This window comes from Lepisma saccharinum, chromosome 28, assembly GCF_977018435.1.
Source record: "Lepisma saccharinum chromosome 28, izLepSacc3.1, whole genome shotgun sequence".
NCBI classification, from domain to species: Eukaryota; Metazoa; Arthropoda; class Insecta; order Zygentoma; family Lepismatidae; genus Lepisma; species Lepisma saccharinum.
The window spans coordinates 33,816,976-33,841,913 of NC_139256.1; the positions used below are offsets into that span (position 1 = coordinate 33,816,976).

The following is a 24,938-nucleotide window of genomic DNA, read 5'->3' on the forward strand; positions in this document are numbered from 1 at the left end:
CGCTCCACTAACAACACTCGTTCCAGCATTTTTTTCAATGCCTTTCCTGCCTGGACGCCGGGCATGTTCGACGTAAAGAACTCTATATTCCTTGCTGTCTTTCTGGAGGGAAAGCTTGGACAGGCTTGGATCTCTACAGCACGCGCGCAAATGCTCTCCCGTACGCCAGCGTATGGAGCAGAGGGCTACGTGATTGGTTCATGTGACCCTTCCTGCCTTCTGAAGCAGACGAGAGCGGTAGAATTCCTACCCGGTTCTTCGCGCTCGTGCTACTTGTGCTATGTGATGCTACAATACGCAATATTGACTGACGTAACTTTACCAAACTCAAATATACCATTTCTTAATGACCATTTCATTGTATAATTTATCGCACGAACAGCGATGTGTATTAAAAACTAAAAGATCAACACAGTTTTTGTCAAATAAGTTGGTGAAGTCCTCGTGGTAGAAGTTCAGCCTGTGCCTGCTCTACCACTTAACTCGCAAAACTATTATTTTTATTATTATTATTATTATTATTTTATCGTTAGTGTCTGTCAATGAAAATGTTTAGCATTGATTTGAAAACTCTTAACATCGAATGGTCTGTGGACAAAATTATTTTAAAATGTTTATCACCATTCCAAGATGCAATAAACAGTGGTCTGAATTAATAATCGGCACCGATACGTCAGTAGAGTGTACGATAGTTGGATCATCCATCCACCTCCATGTCAGAGTGTTTTCCACAGCGCGCCAAGACAGCAGAGGTCCCTGGTTCGAATCCTGGCATTAGCACGGGTGTTCTTTATGAGTGTCCCTTCATCAACTTCATAAATACCATCACTTATATTCGCGATTAACCAAAAGTGGTAGAAAAGCGAAGTAAAATAAACCAAATCAATCAGTAATTGGATCGCCCACAACAATGACGTCTACTGTTGTTCAGAGGCGCTTGTGATTCAGGTAGGTTTTCTAATGACTTGCGTCATACCGAAAAGTATAAAACACCAGAGTTCAAAACATTTGTTGCATAGTGAGGCATCTCATTTTGTAGCTAAAACATGCATGGATGATGTTTTATTGAAAACCCAGCTGACTTCAGGCAAATAAACAATACCTGTGGCGAATGATTCCATAAGTAAATTATTAAGCAAAAAAGGGCCGACCCTTCCTTCGTACTTGACGTTCCCACCCGAAATGCCCATGCTACGCCACTGATTGATTTAATAGGGCGCAAATAATTTCATGGGACGCCCATGCATTCTCTCTTTTACAACTTTCGTGCTTCCCCGATGGTGTAGTGGTAACATCGTAGCCTTGTGATCAAGGGGTCCTGGGTTCGATACCCGGTGGAGGCACATGGCACAGTGGTTCGGATCCCACTTTAAACTGTAGTTCCGATTAGCCTTTCTATGGACTTACAACCACAAATCAATCAATCAATTTTACAACTTATTTTCATTTACATCGTTCGGCGCCCAGAGCCGACTTCCGCCGTCCCCTAACTACATTCCTAAACTTGAGAAGACTAACAAAAGCAGGCAATGCGAGCGAAGCGAGCAAGAAAATTTTACGAAAAGTATTTTTATTTGTATAAAATTTGAAGTTGTGGGCGGTAATTGCTCCCTGCAGGAACACTTAGCCTTCAATGTTTGCCCCCCACCAGAACTCATAACTCATTTCTGGCCAAGGTTGGGGGGGCAATGACCCCTGTGGTTGCGCCACTGGATGCTTCCAAAAAAGGAGGACATTTACAGATTTCTAAAAAATCCGCCCGGACGCCGGACAGACACCTAAAAAGGAGGACATGTCCGGATAAAAGAGGACGTCTGGTCACCCTAGCCATGGCAGAGTTCGCACGTGATGGCGAGTCAACCATTCTCTTGTCAGCCGCGCTGTATGAGGCCTGGCATTGTCGTGTTGAAAGATGAGACGCCGCCTGTGGAACAGGTGCCTTCGCACTGTGGGAAGATGCCGCTCCAGTATGCGTGTATAGTCGTGTGCATTCACAATGCCCTCACAGACGTGTAGTGGGCCAACCCCAGATGCCGTCATGCATCCCCATACCATCACTGACGCAGGTTTCGGTACCCGACGTGCATAACATTTTGCTTCATTCTGTTCCTCCTTCCGACAAATGACTGTTTTCCGTATTTTCCCGTACACAACATTGAAAATGGATTCGTCCGTCCACAAAACCCTGTTCCACTGCCGAAATGTCCATCCCCGGTACATTCGTGCCCACCGTAGTCGATTGCCTTTGTTCAACATGGAAAGGAAGTGTTTACGTTTCGCCTTGTACACTCGGTAACCGTATCGCTGTAGGTAACGGCGAATGGTTCTGGTTGACACTTCAATGTGAAAGCGTTCTCGAGTCCACAGTCGTAATTCGGCCACAGAAACATGATTGTTGGTCTGGATATAGCGCCTAAATATCCGTAGGTCACGCACGCTCAGCAGGCGTTTTTGACCGTGGGCCTTACCTGGCTCTGTAGTACCCGTATTTTGGTGGTGTTTGATGATGCAGTGGACGGTTGACTTGGGTAAGTTCAGTTGGCGCCCTATTTCCCGTTCACTGAGTCCATCCCGTTGCAACTCCACCACTCTTCTCCTCACGGTGTTGTCAATAGGTTTGCCCCTGGCCATGGTGATGATGCACTGCGGTTCCTCGGTGCACAGCACGCGCTTATATACGGCGGACTCCCTTATCGTGTCCGTGACGTCATGCTTCCGTCGAATGCGCCACTATCTGGAATTTACCGTATGGGTCTGGTGCCTGGTCGAAGTTCAATGTCACGCGTATAGTTCCCCGTTTTCGTTCTTTACGTGACCTTGGGTGCAACATGCTGGGATCACGATTCTTGCCTGCTCACACGCCTCCTCTTACACACATGCGTCACTTCTGCGGGTCATCCATTCCACAGCCTATGCCTCTGTGCATTTAATCACGTATTCCTTTCTGGTCGAACTTCATTGTCACCAAGGTTGTATATATATATATATATATATATATATATATATATATATATATATATATATATATATATATATATATATATATAATTTAAATACATTACATGATCAATTCATACGCCAAATTGTCTCTCAAATGTGCGTGCTCCATTTCCTCAAAAGAATTGTTCGTGCATTTAAGCAGCAACAATCTGAAGTATAAATTTGGCCTTACTTCTCTCTCTGGTGATTTAGAATGCATTACAGAGAAGAATCATATTGGATCGAAGCGAGCAGGAAAATCTTTAGATCCAAACCCGGGACCCCTTGATTACAAGGCGACGATGCTACCACTGCGCCACTATATATATATAGTGGGGGTACACTACATACACACACACACACACACACATACATACATACATACATACATAAACACGGATCTGGCCCCTCCCTCAAAACAATCCTGGGTAAGGGCCTGGTCTACAACTATTAAAACTTTACTATCCTTGAGCTGCTGAAAGTTAAACTACTCCTATTATTTCCTTGTATATACGGCAAAGAATAGAACAATTTCGAACAACAGCGCCCATGGCCAGTCTACTATTTTCGTCCGTTTCAAGTATTTCAAGTAAAGAAACAAAGAATAGGATATATATATATATATATATATATATATATATATATATATATATATATATATATATATATATATATATATATATATATATATATAGATAGATAGAAAGTAAGTGAAAAAGATATATTGAAAAAGAGGAACAGAGGAACAGAATCTGAAGAAAGTGAATGAGAAACAAAGATATTTATATACGCGGAGAGAGAGATAAATTAAGAAACCGAAAAAAGTAGAGAGAAGAGGAAAAGAAATGAGGACAAAGAAAGATTGAGAAACATGGAGACAAACAAGAAACTTAGGTAAAGAGAGGAGAGGTCGTAACAGAGAAAATGAAAACAGTGAAAGATGAAGATAATAAGAAATGTAGAAAGAAAGTCATACAGAAGACAGAGAGAGAAGACAGGCTCACGGTGCAAAGAACATAGGTAACAGAGAGTTTGGGAGATAAAGAAGCGATCTGGCAGCAGGCCCGTAGCTAGAGGGGGGCAGGGGGGGGCAACTGCCCCCCTGAGAGCCTGCTTTGCCCCCCCCCCCTGTGAAAAATACAGAATATATTCCTACCTGGAATACTCACTAATCTTTACAATTATATCCTCTATTACTCTAGCAACATAACAAAAACACTTATTGATTTTGTGATTTATTAAGGTGTGTGGGATTCCGAATAATGTCGTACTAGGATTAGGGGGAGAAAATCTCTTCCTGATTCAGACTTCCGGAAATGATTTCGTAATTTTTAGTATCTAGAACAGTTGTGATATTTTGAGAAGTCTTGTATGAGGTGCCTAATGTGTTTGGATGTTTTTTTTTCGATGTTTGCTATGAAGTTTGAACTGCTTAATCTTTAGTTTCCGAAGTCTGCCTATTGGTAATAGTGATTCATGTGGTAGAGAGAGGGAGTGGATATTTGATTTTTGTTACTTACCGTTGCCTTTCTGCCACTTCGAGCTAATCGTGACAATGAGTGATGACGTGAAATTGATGAAAAAACACTCACAAACAGTGCTGCAACCACCGCAGAGGGCGGGGGCATTATCCGCCCCCAGTTTTGGTCGGAAGTCCAATCTAGGGGGGGCAAACATTGACGTAAAGAAACATGACTAGCAGAATCTAAGAATAGCAGTACAAATTGATGCTCAAGATGGAATTAGTTTTCAAGTTTTTCTTGAATTTTTCTTCCAGACGGCCAAGGGCAGTTGCAGGGGGCACAGAGGGGCAATTGCAACCTCGCTTTCAAATTTTATACAAATAAAAGTACATTTCGTAAAATTTTCTTGTTCGCTTCGCTCGCAAGTATGGATTCTGCTATTCTTATAGTCTAAAGCCCTGGGAGCCAAAACGATATAATTGATAAAAAAAAATGTTAAAGAGAATGCCATAGCACCCCGTGTAATTATTTGCGCCCTATTAAATCAATATTGTTTTCAGTTTGCAAATATTTGGATCTAAAGATTTTCCTGCTCGCTTCGATCCAATATGATTCTTCTCTGTAATGCATTCTAAATCACCAGAGAGAGAAGTAAGGCCAAATTTATACTTCAGATTGTTGCTGCTTAAATGCACGAACAATTCTTTTGAGGAAAAGGAGCACGCACATTTGAGAGACAATTTGGCGTATGAATTGATCATGTAATGTATTTAAATTATATATATATATATATATATATAATATATATATACAACCTTGGTGACAATGAAGTTCGACCAGAAAGGAATACGTGATTAAATGCACAGAGGCATAGGCTGTGGAATGGATGACCCGCAGAAGTGACGCATGTGTGTAAGAGGAGGCGTGTGAGCAGGCAAGAATCGTGATCCCAGCATGTTGCACCCAAGGTCACGTAAAGAACGAAAACGGGGAACTATACGCGTGACATTGAACTTCGACCAGGCACCAGACCCATACGGTAAATTCCAGATAGTGGCGCATTCGACGGAAGCATGACGTCACGGACACGATAAGGGAGTCCGCCGTATATAAGCGCGTGCTGTGCACCGAGGAACCGCAGTGCATCATCACCATGGCCAGGGGCAAACCTATTGACAACACCGTGAGGAGAAGAGTGGTGGAGTTGCAACGGGATGGACTCAGTGAACGGGAAATAGGGCGCCAACTGAACTTACCCAAGTCAACCGTCCACTGCATCATCAAACACCACCAAAATACGGGTACTACAGAGCCAGGTAAGGCCCACGGTCAAAAACGCCTGCTGAGCGTGCGTGACCTACGGATATTTAGGCGCTATATCCAGACCAACAATCATGTTTCTGTGGCCGAATTACGACTGTGGACTCGAGAACGCTTTCACATTGAAGTGTCAACCAGAACCATTCGCCGTTACCTACAGCGATACGGTTACCGAGTGTACAAGGCGAAACGTAAACACTTCCTTTCCATGTTGAACAAAGGCAATCGACTACGGTGGGCACGAATGTACCGGGGATGGACATTTCGGCAGTGGAACAGGGTTTTGTGGACGGACGAATCCATTTTCAATGTTGTGTACGGGAAAATACGGAAAACAGTCATTTGTCGGAAGGAGGAACAGAATGAAGCAAAATGTTATGCACGTCGGGTACCGAAACCTGCGTCAGTGATGGTATGGGGATGCATGACGGCATCTGGGGTTGGCCCACTACACGTCTGTGAGGGCATTGTGAATGCACACGACTATACACGCATACTGGAGCGGCATCTTCCCACAGTGCGAAGGCACCTGTTCCACAGGCGGCGTCTCATCTTTCAACACGACAATGCCAGGCCTCATACAGCGCGGCTGACAAGAGAATGGTTGACTCGCCATCACGTGCGAACTCTGCCATGGCTAGGGTGACCAGACGTCCTCTTTTATCCGGACATGTCCTCCTTTTTAGGTGTCTGTCCGGCGTCCGGGCGGATTTTTTAGAAATCTGTAAATGTCCTCCTTTTTTGGAAGCATCCAGTGGCGCAACCACAGGGGTCATTGCCCCCCCAACCTTGGCCAGAAATGAGTTATGAGTTCTGGTGGGGGGCAAACATTGAAGGCTAAGTGTTCCTGCAGGGAGCAATTACCGCCCACAACTTCAAATTTTATACAAATAAAAATACTTTTCGTAAAATTTTCTTGCTCGCTTCGCTCGCATTGCCTGCTTTTGTTAGTCTTCTCAAGTTTAGGAATGTAGTTAGGGGACGGCGGAAGTCGGCTCTGGGCGCCGAACGATGTAAATGAAAATAAGTTGTAAAATTGATTGATTGATTTGTGGTTGTAAGTCCATAGAAAGGCTAATCGGAACTACAGTTTAAAGTGGGATCCGAACCACTGTGCCATGTGCCTCCACCGGGTATCGAACCCAGGACCCCTTGATCACAAGGCTACGATGTTACCACTACACCATCGGGGAAGCACGAAAGTTGTAAAAGAGAGAATGCATGGGCGTCCCATGAAATTATTTGCGCCCTATTAAATCAATCAGTGGCGTAGCATGGGCATTTCGGGTGGGAACGTCAAGTACGAAGGAAGGGTCGGCCCTTTTTTGCTTAATAATTTACTTATGGAATCATTCGCCACAGGTATTGTTTATTTGCCTGAAGTCAGCTGGGTTTTCAATAAAACATCATCCATGCATGTTTTAGCTACAAAATGAGATGCCTCACTATGCAACAAATGTTTTGAACTCTGGTGTTTTATACTTTTCGGTATGACGCAAGTCATTAGAAAACCTACCTGAATCACAAGCGCCTCTGAACAACAGTAGACGTCATTGTTGTGGGCGATCCAATTACTGATTGATTTGGTTTATTTTACTTCGCTTTTCTACCACTTTTGGTTAATCGCGAATATAAGTGATGGTATTTATGAAGTTGATGAAGGGACACTCATAAAGAACACCCGTGCTAATGCCAGGATTCGAACCAGGGACCTCTGCTGTCTTGGCGCGCTGTGGAAAACACTCTGACATGGAGGTGGATGGATGATCCAACTATCGTACACTCTACTGACGTATCAGTGCCGATTATTAATTCAGACCACTGTTTATTGCATCTTGGAATGGTGATAAACATTTTAAAATAATTTTGTCCACAGACCATTCGATGTTAAGAGTTTTCAAATCAATGCTAAACATTTTCATTGACAGACACTAACGATAAAATAATAATAATAATAATAATAAAAATAATAGTTTTGCGAGTTAAGTGGTAGAGCAGGCACAGGCTGAACTTCTACCACGAGGACTTCACCAACTTATTTGACAAAAACTGTGTTGATCTTTTAGTTTTTAATACACATCGCTGTTCGTGCGATAAATTATACAATGAAATGGTCATTAAGAAATGGTATATTTGAGTTTGGTAAAGTTACGTCAGTCAATATTGCGTATTGTAGCATCACATAGCACAAGTAGCACGAGCGCGAAGAACCGGGTAGGAATTCTACCGCTCTCGTCTGCTTCAGAAGGCAGGAAGGGTCACATGAACCAATCACGTAGCCCTCTGCTCCATACGCTGGCGTACGGGAGAGCATTTGCGCGCGTGCTGTAGAGATCCAAGCCTGTCCAAGCTTTCCCTCCAGAAAGACAGCAAGGAATATAGAGTTCTTTACGTCGAACATGCCCGGCGTCCAGGCAGGAAAGGCATTGAAAAAAATGCTGGAACGAGTGTTGTTAGTGGAGCGTTGCAAGCGGATCGCGAAAAAAAGCTATTATAATGCCATGAAGGTCAAAACATATATGAAATTAGTCAAGATTTACTTTATATTTACAGCATTTACGTATTTTTGAAATTTAAATCAGGCAACGCCGGGCGTATGAGCGTACTATAACGCTACGCCACTCAAATCAATATTTATTTCAGCCTGCAAAAAAATTGGATCCAAAAATTTTCTTGCTCGCTTCGCTCAAAATTGTTCTCTGTAATGCATTGTAAATTACCAGATAGAGAAATAAGACTTGTCTTAATTGATGTTGTTATAAATACATGAACAATTGTTTTGAGGAAAGGGAGCGTGCACATTTGAGAGACAATTTATGTAATTTTTGCTGTTGTTTTTTTGTGAGATGGATGAATTGGTTGTGTAATGTATTTAAATAATATATGTTGTATATAATATGAATATGTACACAATTTAGTGTCCACATCGTTCCATGTTGCATAATGTGTAACATATATCGTGCATGAAAGTTATACATGTTAATGTAAAAAAGAATTATATTTGAAATTTATTTATCAAGCATTTTCTGTCTTTCAAAAATAGTTTGTGTGCTTGTTTTTCATTATTAATGTGAAATTGAACATGTTGAATAATTCAAATTGTTTGTTCGAACACAAATGCTTTAGCACCAACTTCTACCCCCCTTTTGCATAATTTACGTGGGTTATAACGTCTTTGATCATACTACTACTACTACTACTAATAATAATAATAATAATGTTGGTCCCGGGCTCGAATTCTGGCTTGGGCATGGATGTTTATGAGTGTGCATTCATCAATTTCATCTGATCACTCATTCCCATCTTGGCAAACTAGCCAAAAGTGGCGCAATAAGCGAAGTAAAATAAAGCAAATCAATAATAATAATAATAATGTTATTAACATTATTATTATTATTAGTAGTAGTATTATAAAAATATTATTATTATAAAAATATTATTATTATTGGTACGTTTATCCTGGTATTTGCCCCCCCGACAAAAATTCGTGGTTGCGCCTCTGATAGCATCGATCATAGCACATGTGCTGCATCAAGAATGCTTCCACACATAACGATCATCATATCACTTGGGGCGCGTTAAGTATTCGAGCAATGCTCACCTAGCATCTGGGAGCTGAACACGATCATTTTCCCAACTGAGTCATTAGTGGGGGTGTGCGGGATCCAGAAAAGCCGGTACCGAGATAGGTATAAAAAGAATCTCAACTTCGGGGAATGATTTGCACACTTTTCAGGACCCCGAGCAGTCAGGAACCTTCAAATGGTCAATTCTAAAAGTAGTTAATTCTTGATGTTTTCTGCATTGTGTCTTGACACTTCTCGAAAATTGCTAAAAAAAAATAATAAAATAAAAGACAGTGACGTAAAATTCGTGATTTCCACAGCGTCGGGAAATTTTTAAACATTTCCAGTCCCGAAAATTTCCCGGCTTGATCCGGAAATCGCGATTCTCTCCCGTCCCGACCAAAAAAAGTTCTGTCCCGCCCACTCCTAGTCATTACATTAGTACGTATTATTCTAAGTCGTTGCTTCGCAATCTGAGACTTCTGAAACACGTGTAATCTGAGCAGTCCATTTTCGATTGATTGATATGGTTTATTTTAATTCGCTTTCCTGGCTCCTTTGGCTAATCGCAATGATGAGGATGAGCGATGATTTTGATGAAGGGACACTCACAAACAACACTCATGCTCAAGCTGGGATTCGAACGCGGGACCTCTGGCATTGTGGCGCGGTATGCTAACCACTCCGCCACAGAGGTCGGCCAGTTCATTTCAGAGTCAAATATACGCGATACAAAAACGCGTAGTGTGAATTTTTATTATTAAGTCATATTTATTTTTATGAAATAACGAAGCGAAAGTGTAAATTCATCAATGATCTAAGCAAGAATATATCCAGCTTTTAGAGGATGGAAAAAACGAATATGAGGTAAAGTGTAAGGTGGCTATCACTTTCCCCTCCTGTTGAAAGAGTGCAAACATGTTCGTGACATTAAAATCATATTTTCTGACACAATATAAACTACCTAAAATTTAAATTTGGTTTTTGGAAATAAGTTAAAGTGAAGCTTACTTGTAACATTTGCATTCACATATGGGGATATTGCATTCTAATATCCAAGAATTGGAAAAAATAGTAAAATTCTATGCTTCAAACTATGCATATTCTTAGTTATGATTGTCATGTTAAACAATAGATTAGGAGATTGCTTTTGTTGCTTAAAAGTAGGAGGATTTTATTGAAAAAAATCATCAGAATTATGAGTAAAGTGTTGGTAGGTTTTTTTTTATTTTTATATTGATTAAATTATGAGTAATGGCAAAATGTGTTCCCATTTTTTTGCGGTGTCCTCTTTTTTATGACTTTGTCCTCCTTTTTGACCATGCTATGTCCACTTTTTTGAATGTATGTGTCTGGTCACCCTAGCCATGGCCACCATCGAGTCCCGACCTCTCGCCCATTGAGAATGTGTGGCGTGTTCTTAAGCGACGTGTGCAACAGAGGGGACCCACGACAGTGGCTGCTCTTATCGCCTGCCTGCAGGAGGAATGGCACCGTATCGATGTGGAATATCTTCAACGACTCGTCCGCAGCATGCCCCGACGCATTGCCACAGTTATTCGCCGACGGGGCGGCGTCACACCATGGTAAACAGGATCCCCTCTAACAGTGGTCGAACTTCAATGTCACGTGTAGATGGACGAAAATGTTTTATTTTGTGTGGACACCATACATTGCTGCGTTGCAGCGGAAATTTATGTTTTCCTTTGTTCCATGTAGCCTGCTGAACAAAATATGTTCAGCATATGCATGTGTTCTCCTTCTTTCACAACGCACTCCTATATTTGTGACTGGTCGAACTTCATTGTCACTAAGGTTGTATATATATATTAAAGAAACTTTTAATACGTACACAATTTAGCGTTAACATGTTGCATATGCATTTTCTTATTTTACGTCGCTCCATGTTGCATATGTGTAAAATATATGTTGTACATGAAAGTTATACGTGTCATATGTACAAAAAAAATAAGTTCGTCATGCATATTCTGTCTTTCAAAAATACAGTTTGTGTGCTTGTTTTCCATTATTAGCTAATATGAAATTGAACATGTTGGAAAAATACCGGGTGATCCGTTTCAGTTGTCAGAAAAGTAAACCTTTATACACAAGAAGTTAATGTACGTATCTCCGAGCAACTTGTTGTAATATAAGCAGAAGGGATGTTAGTTTCGAATTCAGCCACATGGCGGGACTAATGTGCATACAAAGGTGGTGATCACGTCACAACAGCGGGAACAGTATGTCGTATGGTATGCGAAATTTTCCAGTATTACATGCATGCTACTGCCGCCACGCAGCTCAAATCCGTAAACCTCCACTTATTCGAAACTTACACCCTTTCTGCTTATATTACAACAAGCTGCTCGGAGATACGTACCTTAGCTTCTTGTAATACAAAAAATGTATTACAAATGTTTACACAATTCATCAAAGTGTAGATGTAATGTAATCATTATTATTTAATTAATTCTATTTTTCTTGCATAACACAACACAATGGTGGTGTTGGATTTTCGTTAGATTCCTTTGTGCGTAAAAATCTTGCATACTGGAAACTAGAGGGAAACATTATGAAGCACGATTTATAAAGGTCTTTCTTAATCAGTTCTGCAGAGAAGCCCAAAACTGTTGGTACATATTAATCGTCTATTAACCTTTTCGACCTGTAAATATAAAGTAGATACAGTCGCTATTTATGTTAAACTTTAGATTTGTATTCTTTAGTATTCCGGAAAGTCATTATCGAAATATTGTTATTTGATGTTGCTCGAACTTTTTTTGTTCATTGGAGTTTCAAGATATCATTCCTTTCCTGTTACATATCACTTTTGGAGGAGGGGGACAAGTGCCCGTCTGTACCCTGCTATATCTGCCAATGCAACACAATATATTAAAAATTTGCCCCCTCTAGGATTGACTTTGCCCCCCCCTAATAAGAATTCCTGGCTACGGGCCTGTCTGGCAGACAGGCAGAGGGTCAATAGTCGATACATCCATTCCCAATCCTTGCTTGAGAAAATAAAGCAATTCCTGCTTCGAAATTCTGAGTTAAAGCAGAGTCGTTTCTTGTATCAATTTTTCAATGTCGCGATTAACCTATAGATCGGTAAAGGGCGTATATTAAGCAAATCAAAAATATAACCCTTGTACATAAAGATTGAATTCCGTTGTACTCAGTGGCGGTGACTAGGAGGGCGTGAGAGACACTTGTTCCCCACTTTGGCACCGCATTATGGTAAACATTATGTACTGTACCAAGGGAAATTAAACTGTCCTTGCCCTCCCCCCCCCCCAGTTTTGGAACCCAATCACCGCCACTGTTGTATTCATTTCAAATTGATTGCCTGTTCACTTCGCATTTACAAAAACTGCAAGAGGTTATTATTATTATGGTAACAGTTTAGTATATCGGAGACATATTAAAATCGAATATTTTGTGTTTCGCATGGTTCGTACTTACCAATTGTGTATTGCGGAACATAGTTCAAGGTGCCATTATGCTATTTACACGAAAACAAACGCAATTTTTCACATTCTGAATGCTTTTTTTATTCCTTTCTTCGCTTCCGTAAAACACAACATGGCGGCCACATCTTGATACTTGTTGTTGGTATGCAGTGTTTCGAACCTTCTTCACCGAAAAATACCTACTATTGTGTTTGTCACGTGTGCAAATTGTACATTATGCACGTATAGTCCCACGAACCATTCACTGATAGTCCCACGAACAATTTCCGATAAGGTTAGGTTAGGTTTGGTTAGATTAGGCAAGCATAGTTAAAAAAAAAAAGGGTTGGAAACACTGACAGGGGCTTACGTAAACGTACGGAACATTTGGTTCACGTAGTCGAAGGTATTGGAGGCAAGAGCTTTTGTGCATCGGAGAGATATTTCTCTTGAAAAATACATGATTTCCCGGTCAAATATATTCCACGAGGAAAGAAAATACCTAGACGAACGTTTGAAACCTTGGAGAAACTCATTTCAGTAAGTAGTTTCTTCTGTAAAATGAAGAAATGTGTCTCCGATATACTAAACTGTTACCATTATTATTATTTAGAAATTATCAGGATCATTTTGTAAATTCAGAGATCATGCTAATATATTTTCTGAAAATTCAAATCGTATATCAACCTTTTCCTCCCCTCATTCTCATCCCAACTCGAAAAATGATGAGCGTCAGCCACACCGATGGGATAATGGTAATGCCTTGTAATTAAGGGGTTCCAGGATTAATATCCTTTGGAGGTACGTTGCGCAATGATTAAGATTCCACTTTAAATTATATTAGCCTATCTACTCATCAGCCCTGGCCCAAAACCATGGTAACGGTTGAAGTTTTTGCTTGCGATGACGTGTGACCGGCCAAGTGAATCCATCACTTCAATGTAAAGTCACGTGAAATGACAAAACGACAGTGTTGCAGTATGCAGATATTAAACACCAGAACAAGAACAATGTCTAGATGAGGATGTGTACTACAGGCTGTGGAAAAGGAGATGTGATAGCCACTAACGCCGTCAAACGGTTGGGCGGGAACTTTACGTCACATACCATGAAGAAGTAATAGGATCTGAGCTGATTATGTCCTTTGCGATTAGTCACTTCATTAAATGATTTACTAAATCTCATCAATTTACATTGTCGAGTTTATTATTTGTGTTCTTTTTGGTTTAGGTTCAATATCTTCTCCGTAGAGAAAATTATGCTCATTTCTTTGTTTTCCTTGACCCTGTACATCCAGGGCCAAGGAAGTCAGTAATAAGGTGTGTTATATACAGTGTACACCATGGCCGGCGCTAGTAATTTTGCCGCCCGGGGAGGTAGCGGCAGATGCCGCTCCCTCTCGAACCCCCCCCTCCTCCCGTCATTACGTAGCAACGGTAAATTGAAAATTAATATATTCCTAAGTAAAACATCAAACTATAAAATAAATAATTTTATTATACTATTAACCAAAAAAGGATATCTCGCTCGACCACAGTTAAACACTAATTTTATATTAGACTTATTATTATACTTTATGAAAACTCTCTCTTTCTTTTAAATGTATCTTAAATGTAACAAGTATTAGGAAAGAAATGAAGGCTTGACTTCATATGTTTAACGTTGTAGGTCTGTGATATATGATTGGATTTTTAAAATGTGGGTGATCTAAGGTCTTAATTCTTTCCTGCGTTTTCCCCGCATAAAGCGGCTCTGGGGTTCACCCGGCCTCAATTGAATGGGTGTACCATGGGGGCAACCCTGGGAGGTAAAGGCGGCCGGGGAGTGGTGCTGATCACATCACCTCTAAAATGGCTGAGATCGAGAATGTGTGTGGGCCTACTCCCACATCCCCTAAACGTGCCTTCATGACATGGTGCTATGTGCACAGTGAACTTTACCTTTGCATTTAGTATTCTTCTTCGTATAAAGCTATCTTGCATAAAATAGAAACAAAGGGTGTTTCAGACATGATTGATAGGAGATAGTATTTTTATTAGCCTTAATTTCCAAGAAGAACTTTGTTCGCCACTTGCCACGTTTACCGACAAAGTTAATAAATCCGAAGTTCTACACTCACATTAGGTGCAAAATCATGACTCTTTATCAGTTTAAGGTCTCCTTTCGTGTAATTGTTTTCTTATAGCCAAAAACGCTTTTCGTCCATCTTTTAATTCAGTAGCTTTCATGTGTTAACATTCCGGGAGTTTTCTACAATTTTCAAATAAAGATAAGATTGCATGTCTTTAAGCTTACTAATATCATAAAAGAAATGGAAAATTCACTATGATGTTTAAGCTGCTCAAATCTTTCTCTTAGAGCTAAAATAATCGTCTACGGCCTGGTAATAAATATCAACTTTGTACCGCTTTAGTGGATCTTCAACAGTTTCATCATACTGAAACTGCTTCTCCTTTCGATTTCGGCCCTGTACAGTGTTGCCTATCTTTGGATCATCTATATCTAAATTCGATGCCAATTCTTTCTCATCAACCTGGACTCAAAGGTCGCCCCCCCCCCTCCGACGCCTCCACGAGTGGAGGGAGGGAAGTCTTACCAGGCTGCCAAGTGGCGTCTAAGAAACTTTGAAATTTTCATTACTCCTGCTTTTTTTAAAACGCCGATATGCTTGCAAGAAATCATCAAACACATCGTAGATTAATATTTTGAAGGCATTTGCTCATTACATTACGTAGAATAAGAAGTCATACGTACCATATAACTAGTGAGCAAAGAAATGTAAAGCCACACAACTAGTTTGCAATACACCGAGCCTCATGTGTGACCATTTGGACAGTTTTATTGTCGACAATTATTTGAAGGAGCGCATCATAGACCTCTCCCATTTGACATCTCAACAAAGTTAAGGCATATAGTGCTGATTAAACAATATAAAAAAGTCAAGACAGCGTTTGTAATTCTTCTCCTTCGTAACCCTATTGAATTCGTAGTAGTAGCTGTGGTCATATAGATATCGCAATACTATACTTCACTTCACTGACCTGTAACACTGATCACAAACTTGTATATACACACAAATGTTAAAATTAAATACCAATCTGACGGGCAAAACTATATAGTATCCACATTGTACGAGGGGGTGGGAAGACGATAACAGGGAGTGTATGATACAGGAAATGGTATCTTGGCTCTGTGTAGTCTGTTAAAAAAAGGGCGTGTCTGTGTTTGTTCCTTAACGTGCAATGGAAGAATAGATAATTTGGCGTTTGTTTGATTACTCTGCAATCACATACAGGAGATTCATAACGTGATGTTCTTTTGATTGTATGAAAAAAATACTGGTGACATTTTGAAGGATTCTATAGAGCAGAAGTTTAAAATGTATTATACAAATTAGTAATAGTATTTTAAGTAGTTGTGGCAACGTGTTCAATTCACTGAAGTATTCTTTAAAATGTATACTACTATGTAAGACCATTACAGACACATTAACATTTATTTCATAGAACGTATAAGCTATATTAAAAAATACAATACTTCTGCAACTCAATTCTGCTTTATGGCCAAGTTACAAAGCAAAAATTAAACCATTAAGCTAAACTCCTACAGCTGATCAAAATCTAATTACGGCTTCGCAGTAACGCAACTTAGCTTTGAACAAAACTTCGTGTATATGTTGTGCTTATAAAATACCGACACGAAAGTTGTATTAATCATTTTACACATCGGTAAGAAGCCACACTTGGTTTCTACTGCAGAAATTAAAGACTAAACATCGAAAGGTGGAAAAAATCTGCCCTTGCATGTTGACCTGAGACTGCAGTGGCGTTCCCAAGATTTTCGAAAGGGAGGGGTTACGTACACTATTTTTGGTAGTCATCCCTCATTTTGCCATCTTTTCCTACATTTGACGTTCTTTCTTTTTAGGAATACTGGGCCAACGGGAAGGGTTATATCCCCCCACCAACTCCCCCTTGGGCACGCCACTGCCTGTGAGAATGAAATATTACTTTATGCCAAGTTTGCGTGAAAGCAAAGTTGTACAATATTACATTTCATGTTAGGCAGACTTTGATATATTCGCGGAAACATGTTGTGCACTGAAGAAAAAAATACAAGTGCATAGCCTAGTGTAAATATAGCGTACATAAATGCTCATTTGAACTTTTCTTTTCTGGTATACACAGTACATTATGTTCAACGTACTTGGAAGATGTATCTTGTAATAAATAATAATAACAAGTGGTGTGCGGTATCTAGAAAAGTCGGGACCGGGATCGGAAAGAAAAATTCTGTCCCGATCCCGACTTCAGCAAAACTTTTCTGGATCCCGAGCAGTCTGGAAATATCGAATGGTCATTTCAAAACGGTATTAATTCTTTTCTTTTCTACATTGCAAGTGCCTGGAACTTATCGGAAATTGTTAGTTTTCAATCCAGAAATACAAAGACAATCACTTAATGTGAAAATGACGTGTAGAATTTGAAATTTCCAGAGCGTCGGAAAATTTCGGAAATTTCCCGTCCCGAAAATTTCCCGACTAGTCGAGAAATTGCGAATATTTCCCGTCCCGAATGACGGGATTAAAAAAAAAATCCCGTTCCGATCAATAATATTCTGTCCCGCATAACAATAAGTACCTATCGATATTTATTTTCAATTTGTCTAAAGCCACAAAATGTAAATGGGTGGAAATGCTCATTTGTGTACTCGATTTCGTGTGTTCAGTTTCTGGTATGGTTTTCCTATCTGCATAGTGCAACACTAGCGCATAGATTTGGAATTCATTTCATTGATAAATTCACTTCTTACCGTCGTTTCGTCATCACGAGTAAACAACGGATTGGCCCAACCTATACTTCTAATAACCTTGCTACTCATAGAGTTGAAACAAACATCAAAAAATGATATTTATCTCGTGTGAAAAATTGTATTTTCCTCTATACATAGGTGTAGATAATTAAGTCCTTTCTAATATACAAGATAAATTCTTTAAAGATTTTCGACACATTTAGAATTAGTATAATATTATTTTAATTTGAGTTTCTTACCTGCTCTTAAATTTTTAAGTAGTATTGCCTGTGGTCGAATTCAAAACATTCGTCCTGTTGGGCTGCTGGGTAGTACAACCAAGGTGCCTAGGTGCAGGTAGGATAATCACGGATAGCTAACCATCATTGGCTGATGAGAAATGGCATTACTTGAAATGAAATGGCAAAAGGAATAATTGCCTCTGGACTCCACCTACTGAGTTTTGGGTCCCTTTGAAGTAAAACACAAGATATCATGTGGTACTCTAGCAACGTAACAAAGACACTTATTGATTTTGTGATTTATTAGGATGTATTGGATTCCGTATAATGTCGTATCAGGATTGGGGGGAAACATTCCCTTTAAGATTAGACTTCGGGAAATGATTTCACAATTTTCAGTACCTAGAACAGTTGTGTCATTTTGAGTAGTCTTGTATTAAAGGTGCCGAATGTGTTCGGATGTTTTTCTTGGATGTGTTGATATGAACTTGGAACTGCTTAAATTTTTGTTTCCCAAGTCAACCTTTTGGTAATAGTGATTCATGTGGTAGAGGGAGGGAGTGGATATTTGAATTTTGTTACTTAGCGTTGCTTTTCTGCCACTTCTAGCTAATCGCAACAATGAATGATGATGTAAAATTAATGAAGAGGCACTCACAGACAGTGCCGCAACCACAGGGGGACAGGGGCCATATCCCCCCCCCCCCCTTCGATCTTGGACGGAAGTCCATTCTAGGGGATGCAAACATTGAAGTAAAAAAACAAGACTAGGAGAATCTAAGAATAGCAGGACAATGGGATACTCATGATGGAATTAGTTTTTACGTGTTCGTTGCATTTTTCTTCCAGACGGCCAAGGGTACTTGCAAGAAGCACAGAGGAGCAATTGCCTCCCCCCCCTCGATTTCAAATGTTATACAAATAAAAGTACATTTCGTAAAATTTTCTTGCTCGCTTCGCTCGCAATGCCTGCTGTTCTTATAGTCCGAGTTCAGAGCCATAGCTATAGGGCGGCGGGAGTCAGCCCAGGGAGACAAACGATCTATATGAAAAAAAAATAAAAGTGTTAAAGAGAATGCCATGGCGCCCCATAAAATTATTTGCGCTCTCCTAAAACAATTTATTTCTATGAAACTTAATATGAAATATTAATGACGACACTGTAATCCAAGAAGTCATTGATCAATCAAGGGATTCTTATTTGTTTGTCAGGTGTCGAAATATGTATTTCAACTATAATATAATACAATTCACGGCTCAGTCGGTAACGCGTCTGACTACCATGTTCAAGGTCCCGGGTTCGATCCCGGCCGGTTCAAATCCGGGAACTTTTCTAACGGTGGAAGCGGCCCCGGCGCACACCCAGCGTCGAATAACATGGGTACCTGGGGGAAACCCTGGGGGGTAAAGGCGGTCAGGGGCGTGATGCTGATCACATCACCCCCACTCACGACCGGATCAAGAAAGTGTGGAGCGTTACCCCCACACCCCCTATACGCCTTCATGACGTGGTGCTATGCACAGGGGAACACTTTACCTTTTTTTAATATTTTGCTTAATGGTTAACGTAACCAGTAGGCAAACATTGTCTGTAGTGATGCAAGAGTCTCCCCTTTGAAGAAAATAGAGTCCGTGGTGGACTAAGGGACCCATGTTTTAATGTTTTAGTAAGTACAAAAAAGTATTACAAATTTTTACACAATTCATCAAAGTGCAGATAATTTGTAACCATTATTATTTAATTAATTCGATTTTTCTTGTACAACACAACACAATGGTGTTGTTGGATTCTCGATAGATTCCTTTGTGCGTAAAAATCTTGCTAACTGGAAACTCGAGGGAATCATTATGAAGCATGATTTATAAAGGACTCCCTTAATCAGTTCTACAGAGAGGCCCAAAGCTGATGTTATATATTAGTCATCAATTAACATTATCGATCTGTAAATATCAAGTAGATACAGTCCCTATTAGCCTATTTATGTTAAACTTTATATTCTTTGGCAACCTGCAAAGGTCATTATCGAAATATTACTATTTGATGTTGCTCGAAGTTCTTTTTTTTTTTTTGTTCGTTGCAGTTTCAAGATATCATTCTGTTACTTATAGCTTTTGGGGAAGGGAGCAAGTGCCTCTGTGTACCCTGTTATATCTGCCAATGCAACACAATATATTAAAAATTTGCCCCCTCTAGGATTGACTTCGCCCCCCTACAAAGAATTCCTGGTTTCGGGCCTGAAGAGGTGTCGACAATGTGGGATATTTACCTCTGATCTTATTTCAAATTCATATTGAGGTCACTTTTCTATGGTCACACGTTAGTTGTCTGTGTTGAGACTACGTTTACGATAAACTGCGTACCTTTAAAGGTATGAGGTGAGAGAATCGATTCCTATCGATTGCCATCCGTAAGTTAATTCTCTACTTCGGAAGAGACCCATATATCAAGTTGCCCGGCCCTCTCTAGCTGAGACAATACGCCCATTTTTACCGCAGATGTCGTCATGTGATATGTTGCCGGGAACCAGATTTCTGTTTTGTAAATCCATTTTTTAAAAAAAAAAAAAAAATAAGCGACTCTATATGTTGAATTTCTTGGATTATATGAAGTTTCAGAGGTACAGAGAGAGAACATAACGGGGGCCCCTACACCTCGGGGGGAGGGGGGGTGCTCATTAAGGGGGTTGTATTGCTCCCGCATGCCACTGGTGGGATCCATGAGTATTACCAAACAAATTATCCACCACCAAGTTTACTCTCTTTATTTTACGCAATGAGAGCTTGCTTCAAGCGTTCGAAAAAAAACGCCAAATATGCTGCTGGCAACCTCTGCATCAGCACAAATAAAAATTAATTTCTTAAAAACTAACAGGATACAAGAGAGAAATTATTCAAATTAATGAAAGTAGTCATGGACAATTTGCCAAGCAATATTTGTGGTATGGTATCCCACTCTAACTCTACTACAGCGCCTTGAATAACGTAGTGTGGAAAATGGCACAGTTCTGCGCGCTCTGGCTGGTTCCACTCGAAAATGATCCGCTAGAGGCGCTGGTGTTGAACCCGGTGCTTGGTATGTCTATGGGTATCCGTCTGCTTATAATGGAAGTAAATGGAGTTTTCGCTGCAACGTCTGATTCTTTTACATGAAGCATTTCTATGAATGTGATAATTGCTATGATATTTGGAACAGTGGTCGCGAAGATATTAACGACCATTCTAGACAGTCGACCACGTCCTGTTATCGTCATACTTTCGTTAATAATACGGGAGAAAAAATACGCGTGGAATGCTTTTGGCAACTAAATTTTTGTGTATGAATTAGGTTCATTATTATCATCATCATTTCTTTTAAAGATATACACACTGAAGCATTTGTATTTTGGATATTTACTGTATCTTTTCTTCCGCTTTAAACTAATCGTGGCGATGATGATAATGATAATTCCATGAAACGACAAGCGGAACCCCACAAAACTTTCTTAGTGCCATCGACATGAGTGTAAGGAAACTTTCAAACCAATGGGACAAGCGACACTGGATGTTCACACTGTCACACTAGTGACACACACTTCCAGACTGTAAAATTGCATTCATTGCACATGAGGGTCCAAACAGCAAACGACACGTTCATATGGCATATTCGCGTGCTACTTGTTACTTCGGTCGGAAAGCTCCTTAAAGGAAGGGTGCTCAGACCGAAGCGACGCACTACAGGGGGAGTTCCCAACTAAGTGACAAGCGACATGGTGCCTTCAGTCTATTGGCAAGCGTTCGCTGCTAATTGTGCGAACAACAGATAGGCGACACGAAAAACCGCACATTACAACAACAGATCTAGGCGACACGATAAGTCACACGTGTCGCTTTGTCGCTTGTGCGTTGCTCAAACTGGGCCATTTCCTCAATAGCTTGCAACATGTTGCCGTGGTTTGTTGTTCGCGCATGCGCGATGCAATGAGTGTCTTGCTTTAGGGAGATTGCGCACCAAAGCAACAAGGGGCATGCGACACTTGTTGCTTGAGGATTTCACCAACCGAATGCTGGCCTGTGCTTCCTGTCATGCCGCTACGATGTGAAATGTTGCTCTTGATTGGCTTGTTTCCAAGCAACATGTGTCGCTTCATTGTGAAAGTTGCCTTGGACCGAAAGACACGTGTTGCTTTGGTGTGAAATCTTCATATCGTTTGTCGTGTGTCGCTTTGGTGTAAAATCTCCTTGAGGAAACGGTGCAGTCAGAGCTTGTGTCCCTACGGTTCGAAAAGCTGCATTGATTACGGAATGCTCGCTTCCAAGTGACACTTGTGGTTCGTCGCCTCAGTATGAAATATCTCTCAGGATACTATTTATATTCTAATAACATAGAAAAATAAAACTCTAGTACACAATCCAACACCTGACGTCCGGAATCACTGCGATGTTTCTTCTCGTGTTACGCATGCTATTTATTTATTAATTTTATTTTACTTTTCTTTCCAAATTAATGTCATTTCTTGACTGCAAATCACTCCACAAATATAACTGTTTCCATCAATTCACGTAATGATTTCCGAAGTTCTACGATAATTAGTCTTTGTGCTAGAAGAAATCATAAAACAATCGGAACCATTACCAAATATCTTTCTATAAGAAAACTTGTTTACTCCTAAACATACAAATTACAGCGTATGTTGAATCTGCCATATACTGTCACATTTTGGATGAATATTCATGAGCATCTAAAAGCAAACTTATTTGCATGCAATAAAATACCATTTTGTTGATGCATATTCCGATGATTATGATGATATCAGTGGCATCTACACTAATCAGATGTTTAAATATAAGGTACATTTCTCAATGTTGATGGTGGTCATGAATGTAATAATGCATATACTTGATTGACAATAACACAATACAACAGTGTCTCGTTGCTACTTATAAAATTATCACAATATAATTTAAGCACATTTTCATTTGAAATTTCCTTATTCGAGACATTATAGGGAAATATTCCTTGATAACAGTTTCATACATCGGAGACACATTTCTTCAATTTTACACAAGAAATTACTTACGGAAATGAGTTTCTCCAAGGTTTCAAACGTTCGTCGAGATATTTTCTTTCATCGTGGAATATATTTGACCGAGAAATTATGTATTTTTAAAGAGAAATATCTCACCGATGCACAATTGCCATTCCTTTCATTTGCTTGCCCTACGACAACCGGATGCTGCGTACGTTTGATGACGTAAGCCCCTGCCAGTGTTTCAAACCTCCCTTTTTTTTTACTATGCTTGCCTAACCTTACCTTATCGGAAATGGTTTGTTGGGCTATCGGTCAGCTACCGTGCATAATGGTTCGTGGGGCTATCTGTGTATGGTTCGTGGGCTATCCGTCAGCTACCCGTGCATAATGTATAATTTACAAGTGACGAACACGATAGTAGGTATTTTTCGGTGAAGGTTGTTGGAAACACTGCATGCCCACTACAGTAGTCAAGATTTGCCCGCCATATTCTGTGTTATGGAAGCGAAAAAAGTAGTCAAAGAAATGGTAATTGTCTGTTATATCGGAGACACATTTCTATCGGATATTTTCAGTTTTAAATGGTTCGTACTTACCAATTGTGTATTGCGGAACATAGTTGAAGGTGCCATTATGCTTTTTACGTGAAAATAACTTCGATTTTTCATATTACGAGTAATTCTTTTGGGTCCTTTCTTCCCTTGAAGAACATACAATATGGCACACACAGCTGTGGATCATCGCGCGTCATGCTTGTATTTTGTCCATTTGGAGTGGGTATGCAGTGTTTCCAATCTTCTAAACCAAAAAATACCTACTTCTGTGTTATTAATTTTCTATTTTTTCCCTGGTTTGAAATTATGCTAATACCTAAAATTTGGGGTCGTATAACCATTGACGGATAGCCCCACCAACCATTCACGGTTAGGTTAGGCAAGCATAGTTAAAATTTGGGGTCGTAGAACCATGCACGGGTAGCCCCATAAACCATTCACGGATAGCCCCACGAACCATTCAGGGTAAGGTTAGGTTAGGCAAGCATAGCTAAAATTTGGGGTCATGTCATCATCTTGAAAAAACATGGGGTGGTTGGAAACACTGACAAGGGGTTACGTCATCAAACGCACGGAACATCCGGTTCTCGTAGAGGAAGTACATGGAAGCAAAGGCAATTGTGATAGTTTTGTACATATAAACATGAATTATCGCTATAAAAGATGAAACGATGACAGAAAATACATTCGGGAACTTCAACAATGCTACAGAAAGTGATTTGCGTAAGTAGTTTCTTCTGTAAAAATGAAGAAATCAGTTTTGACTAGTTCAAAGCGTTTCCAGTTAATTAATTTCCACTATGATACATTCACACATGACAAAACAACTTCCAGATGTTAGACAATGCTACAGGAACGTATTTCCGTAAGTAGTTTCTTCTGTAAAAATGAAGAAATTTGTTTGTGCTATAGTGAATATTTACCGATATTTGTTTACATCATCCTATCCTTATAATACTTTTTACCCTTCATTAATTTAGTCTACTTCATTTTCACATAGGCAATGATATAGAGGTGTATATACTGCTTTAAAGTAAATTGTATTTGGCATCGCGATCAGAATTTATTGTAACTTATTTCAGTATTTATATAAAACAATGTATGGAACTACAAACAAGAACCGAGCTACACCTTTAGAATTTTCATAAAATGTACTGTTAATGTACAAAAACCGGTACGCAGAAATTTTAAATTTTAATATTTTATCATACGTAAAGATATATTTTGATGATAGGTTACAGTTCTGTGCACCATAAATATATATTGTTAATACTTTAAAAATTGTGGGGGGGGGGGGTTGCTGGCAGTGGAAGCTGAGACAATAATTTCTCCAGTGTAGCTTTGTGGTATAAAGATTAATGTATCACAAATAGATATCAAGATTCTTGGGTTGAAATTCCAGTTATAAGGTATTGAATTAAGTGTCTTTTTTAATCATTACTAAAATTCATTGGACAGTATAAATACAGCATAAAACAATAGAAAAGTACCAAGAAACAAGTATTTACTACCGTTTCTAGAATGTTCATTCATTTCGAGACTAAATAAATGAAATCTTATACCAT

The 24,938-nt window shown here is 39.7% G+C and overlaps 1 protein-coding gene across 2 annotated transcripts in view; it reads right to left on the bottom strand.

The window, feature by feature from the left end:
- arg (arginase) overlaps positions 1-17,896 on the bottom strand; it is a 72,962-nt gene extending 55,066 nt beyond the window's left edge. Inside the window, exon 1 of one of the 2 annotated variants that reach the window (XM_083114180.1) lies at positions 17,829-17,896. The gene's annotated coding sequence lies outside the window, so the exon portion shown is untranslated. The remainder of the gene's footprint in view (positions 1-17,828) is intronic. The other variant, XM_083114181.1, reaches the window with a different exon arrangement.
- Between the last annotated feature and the right edge of the window lie 7,042 nt (positions 17,897-24,938).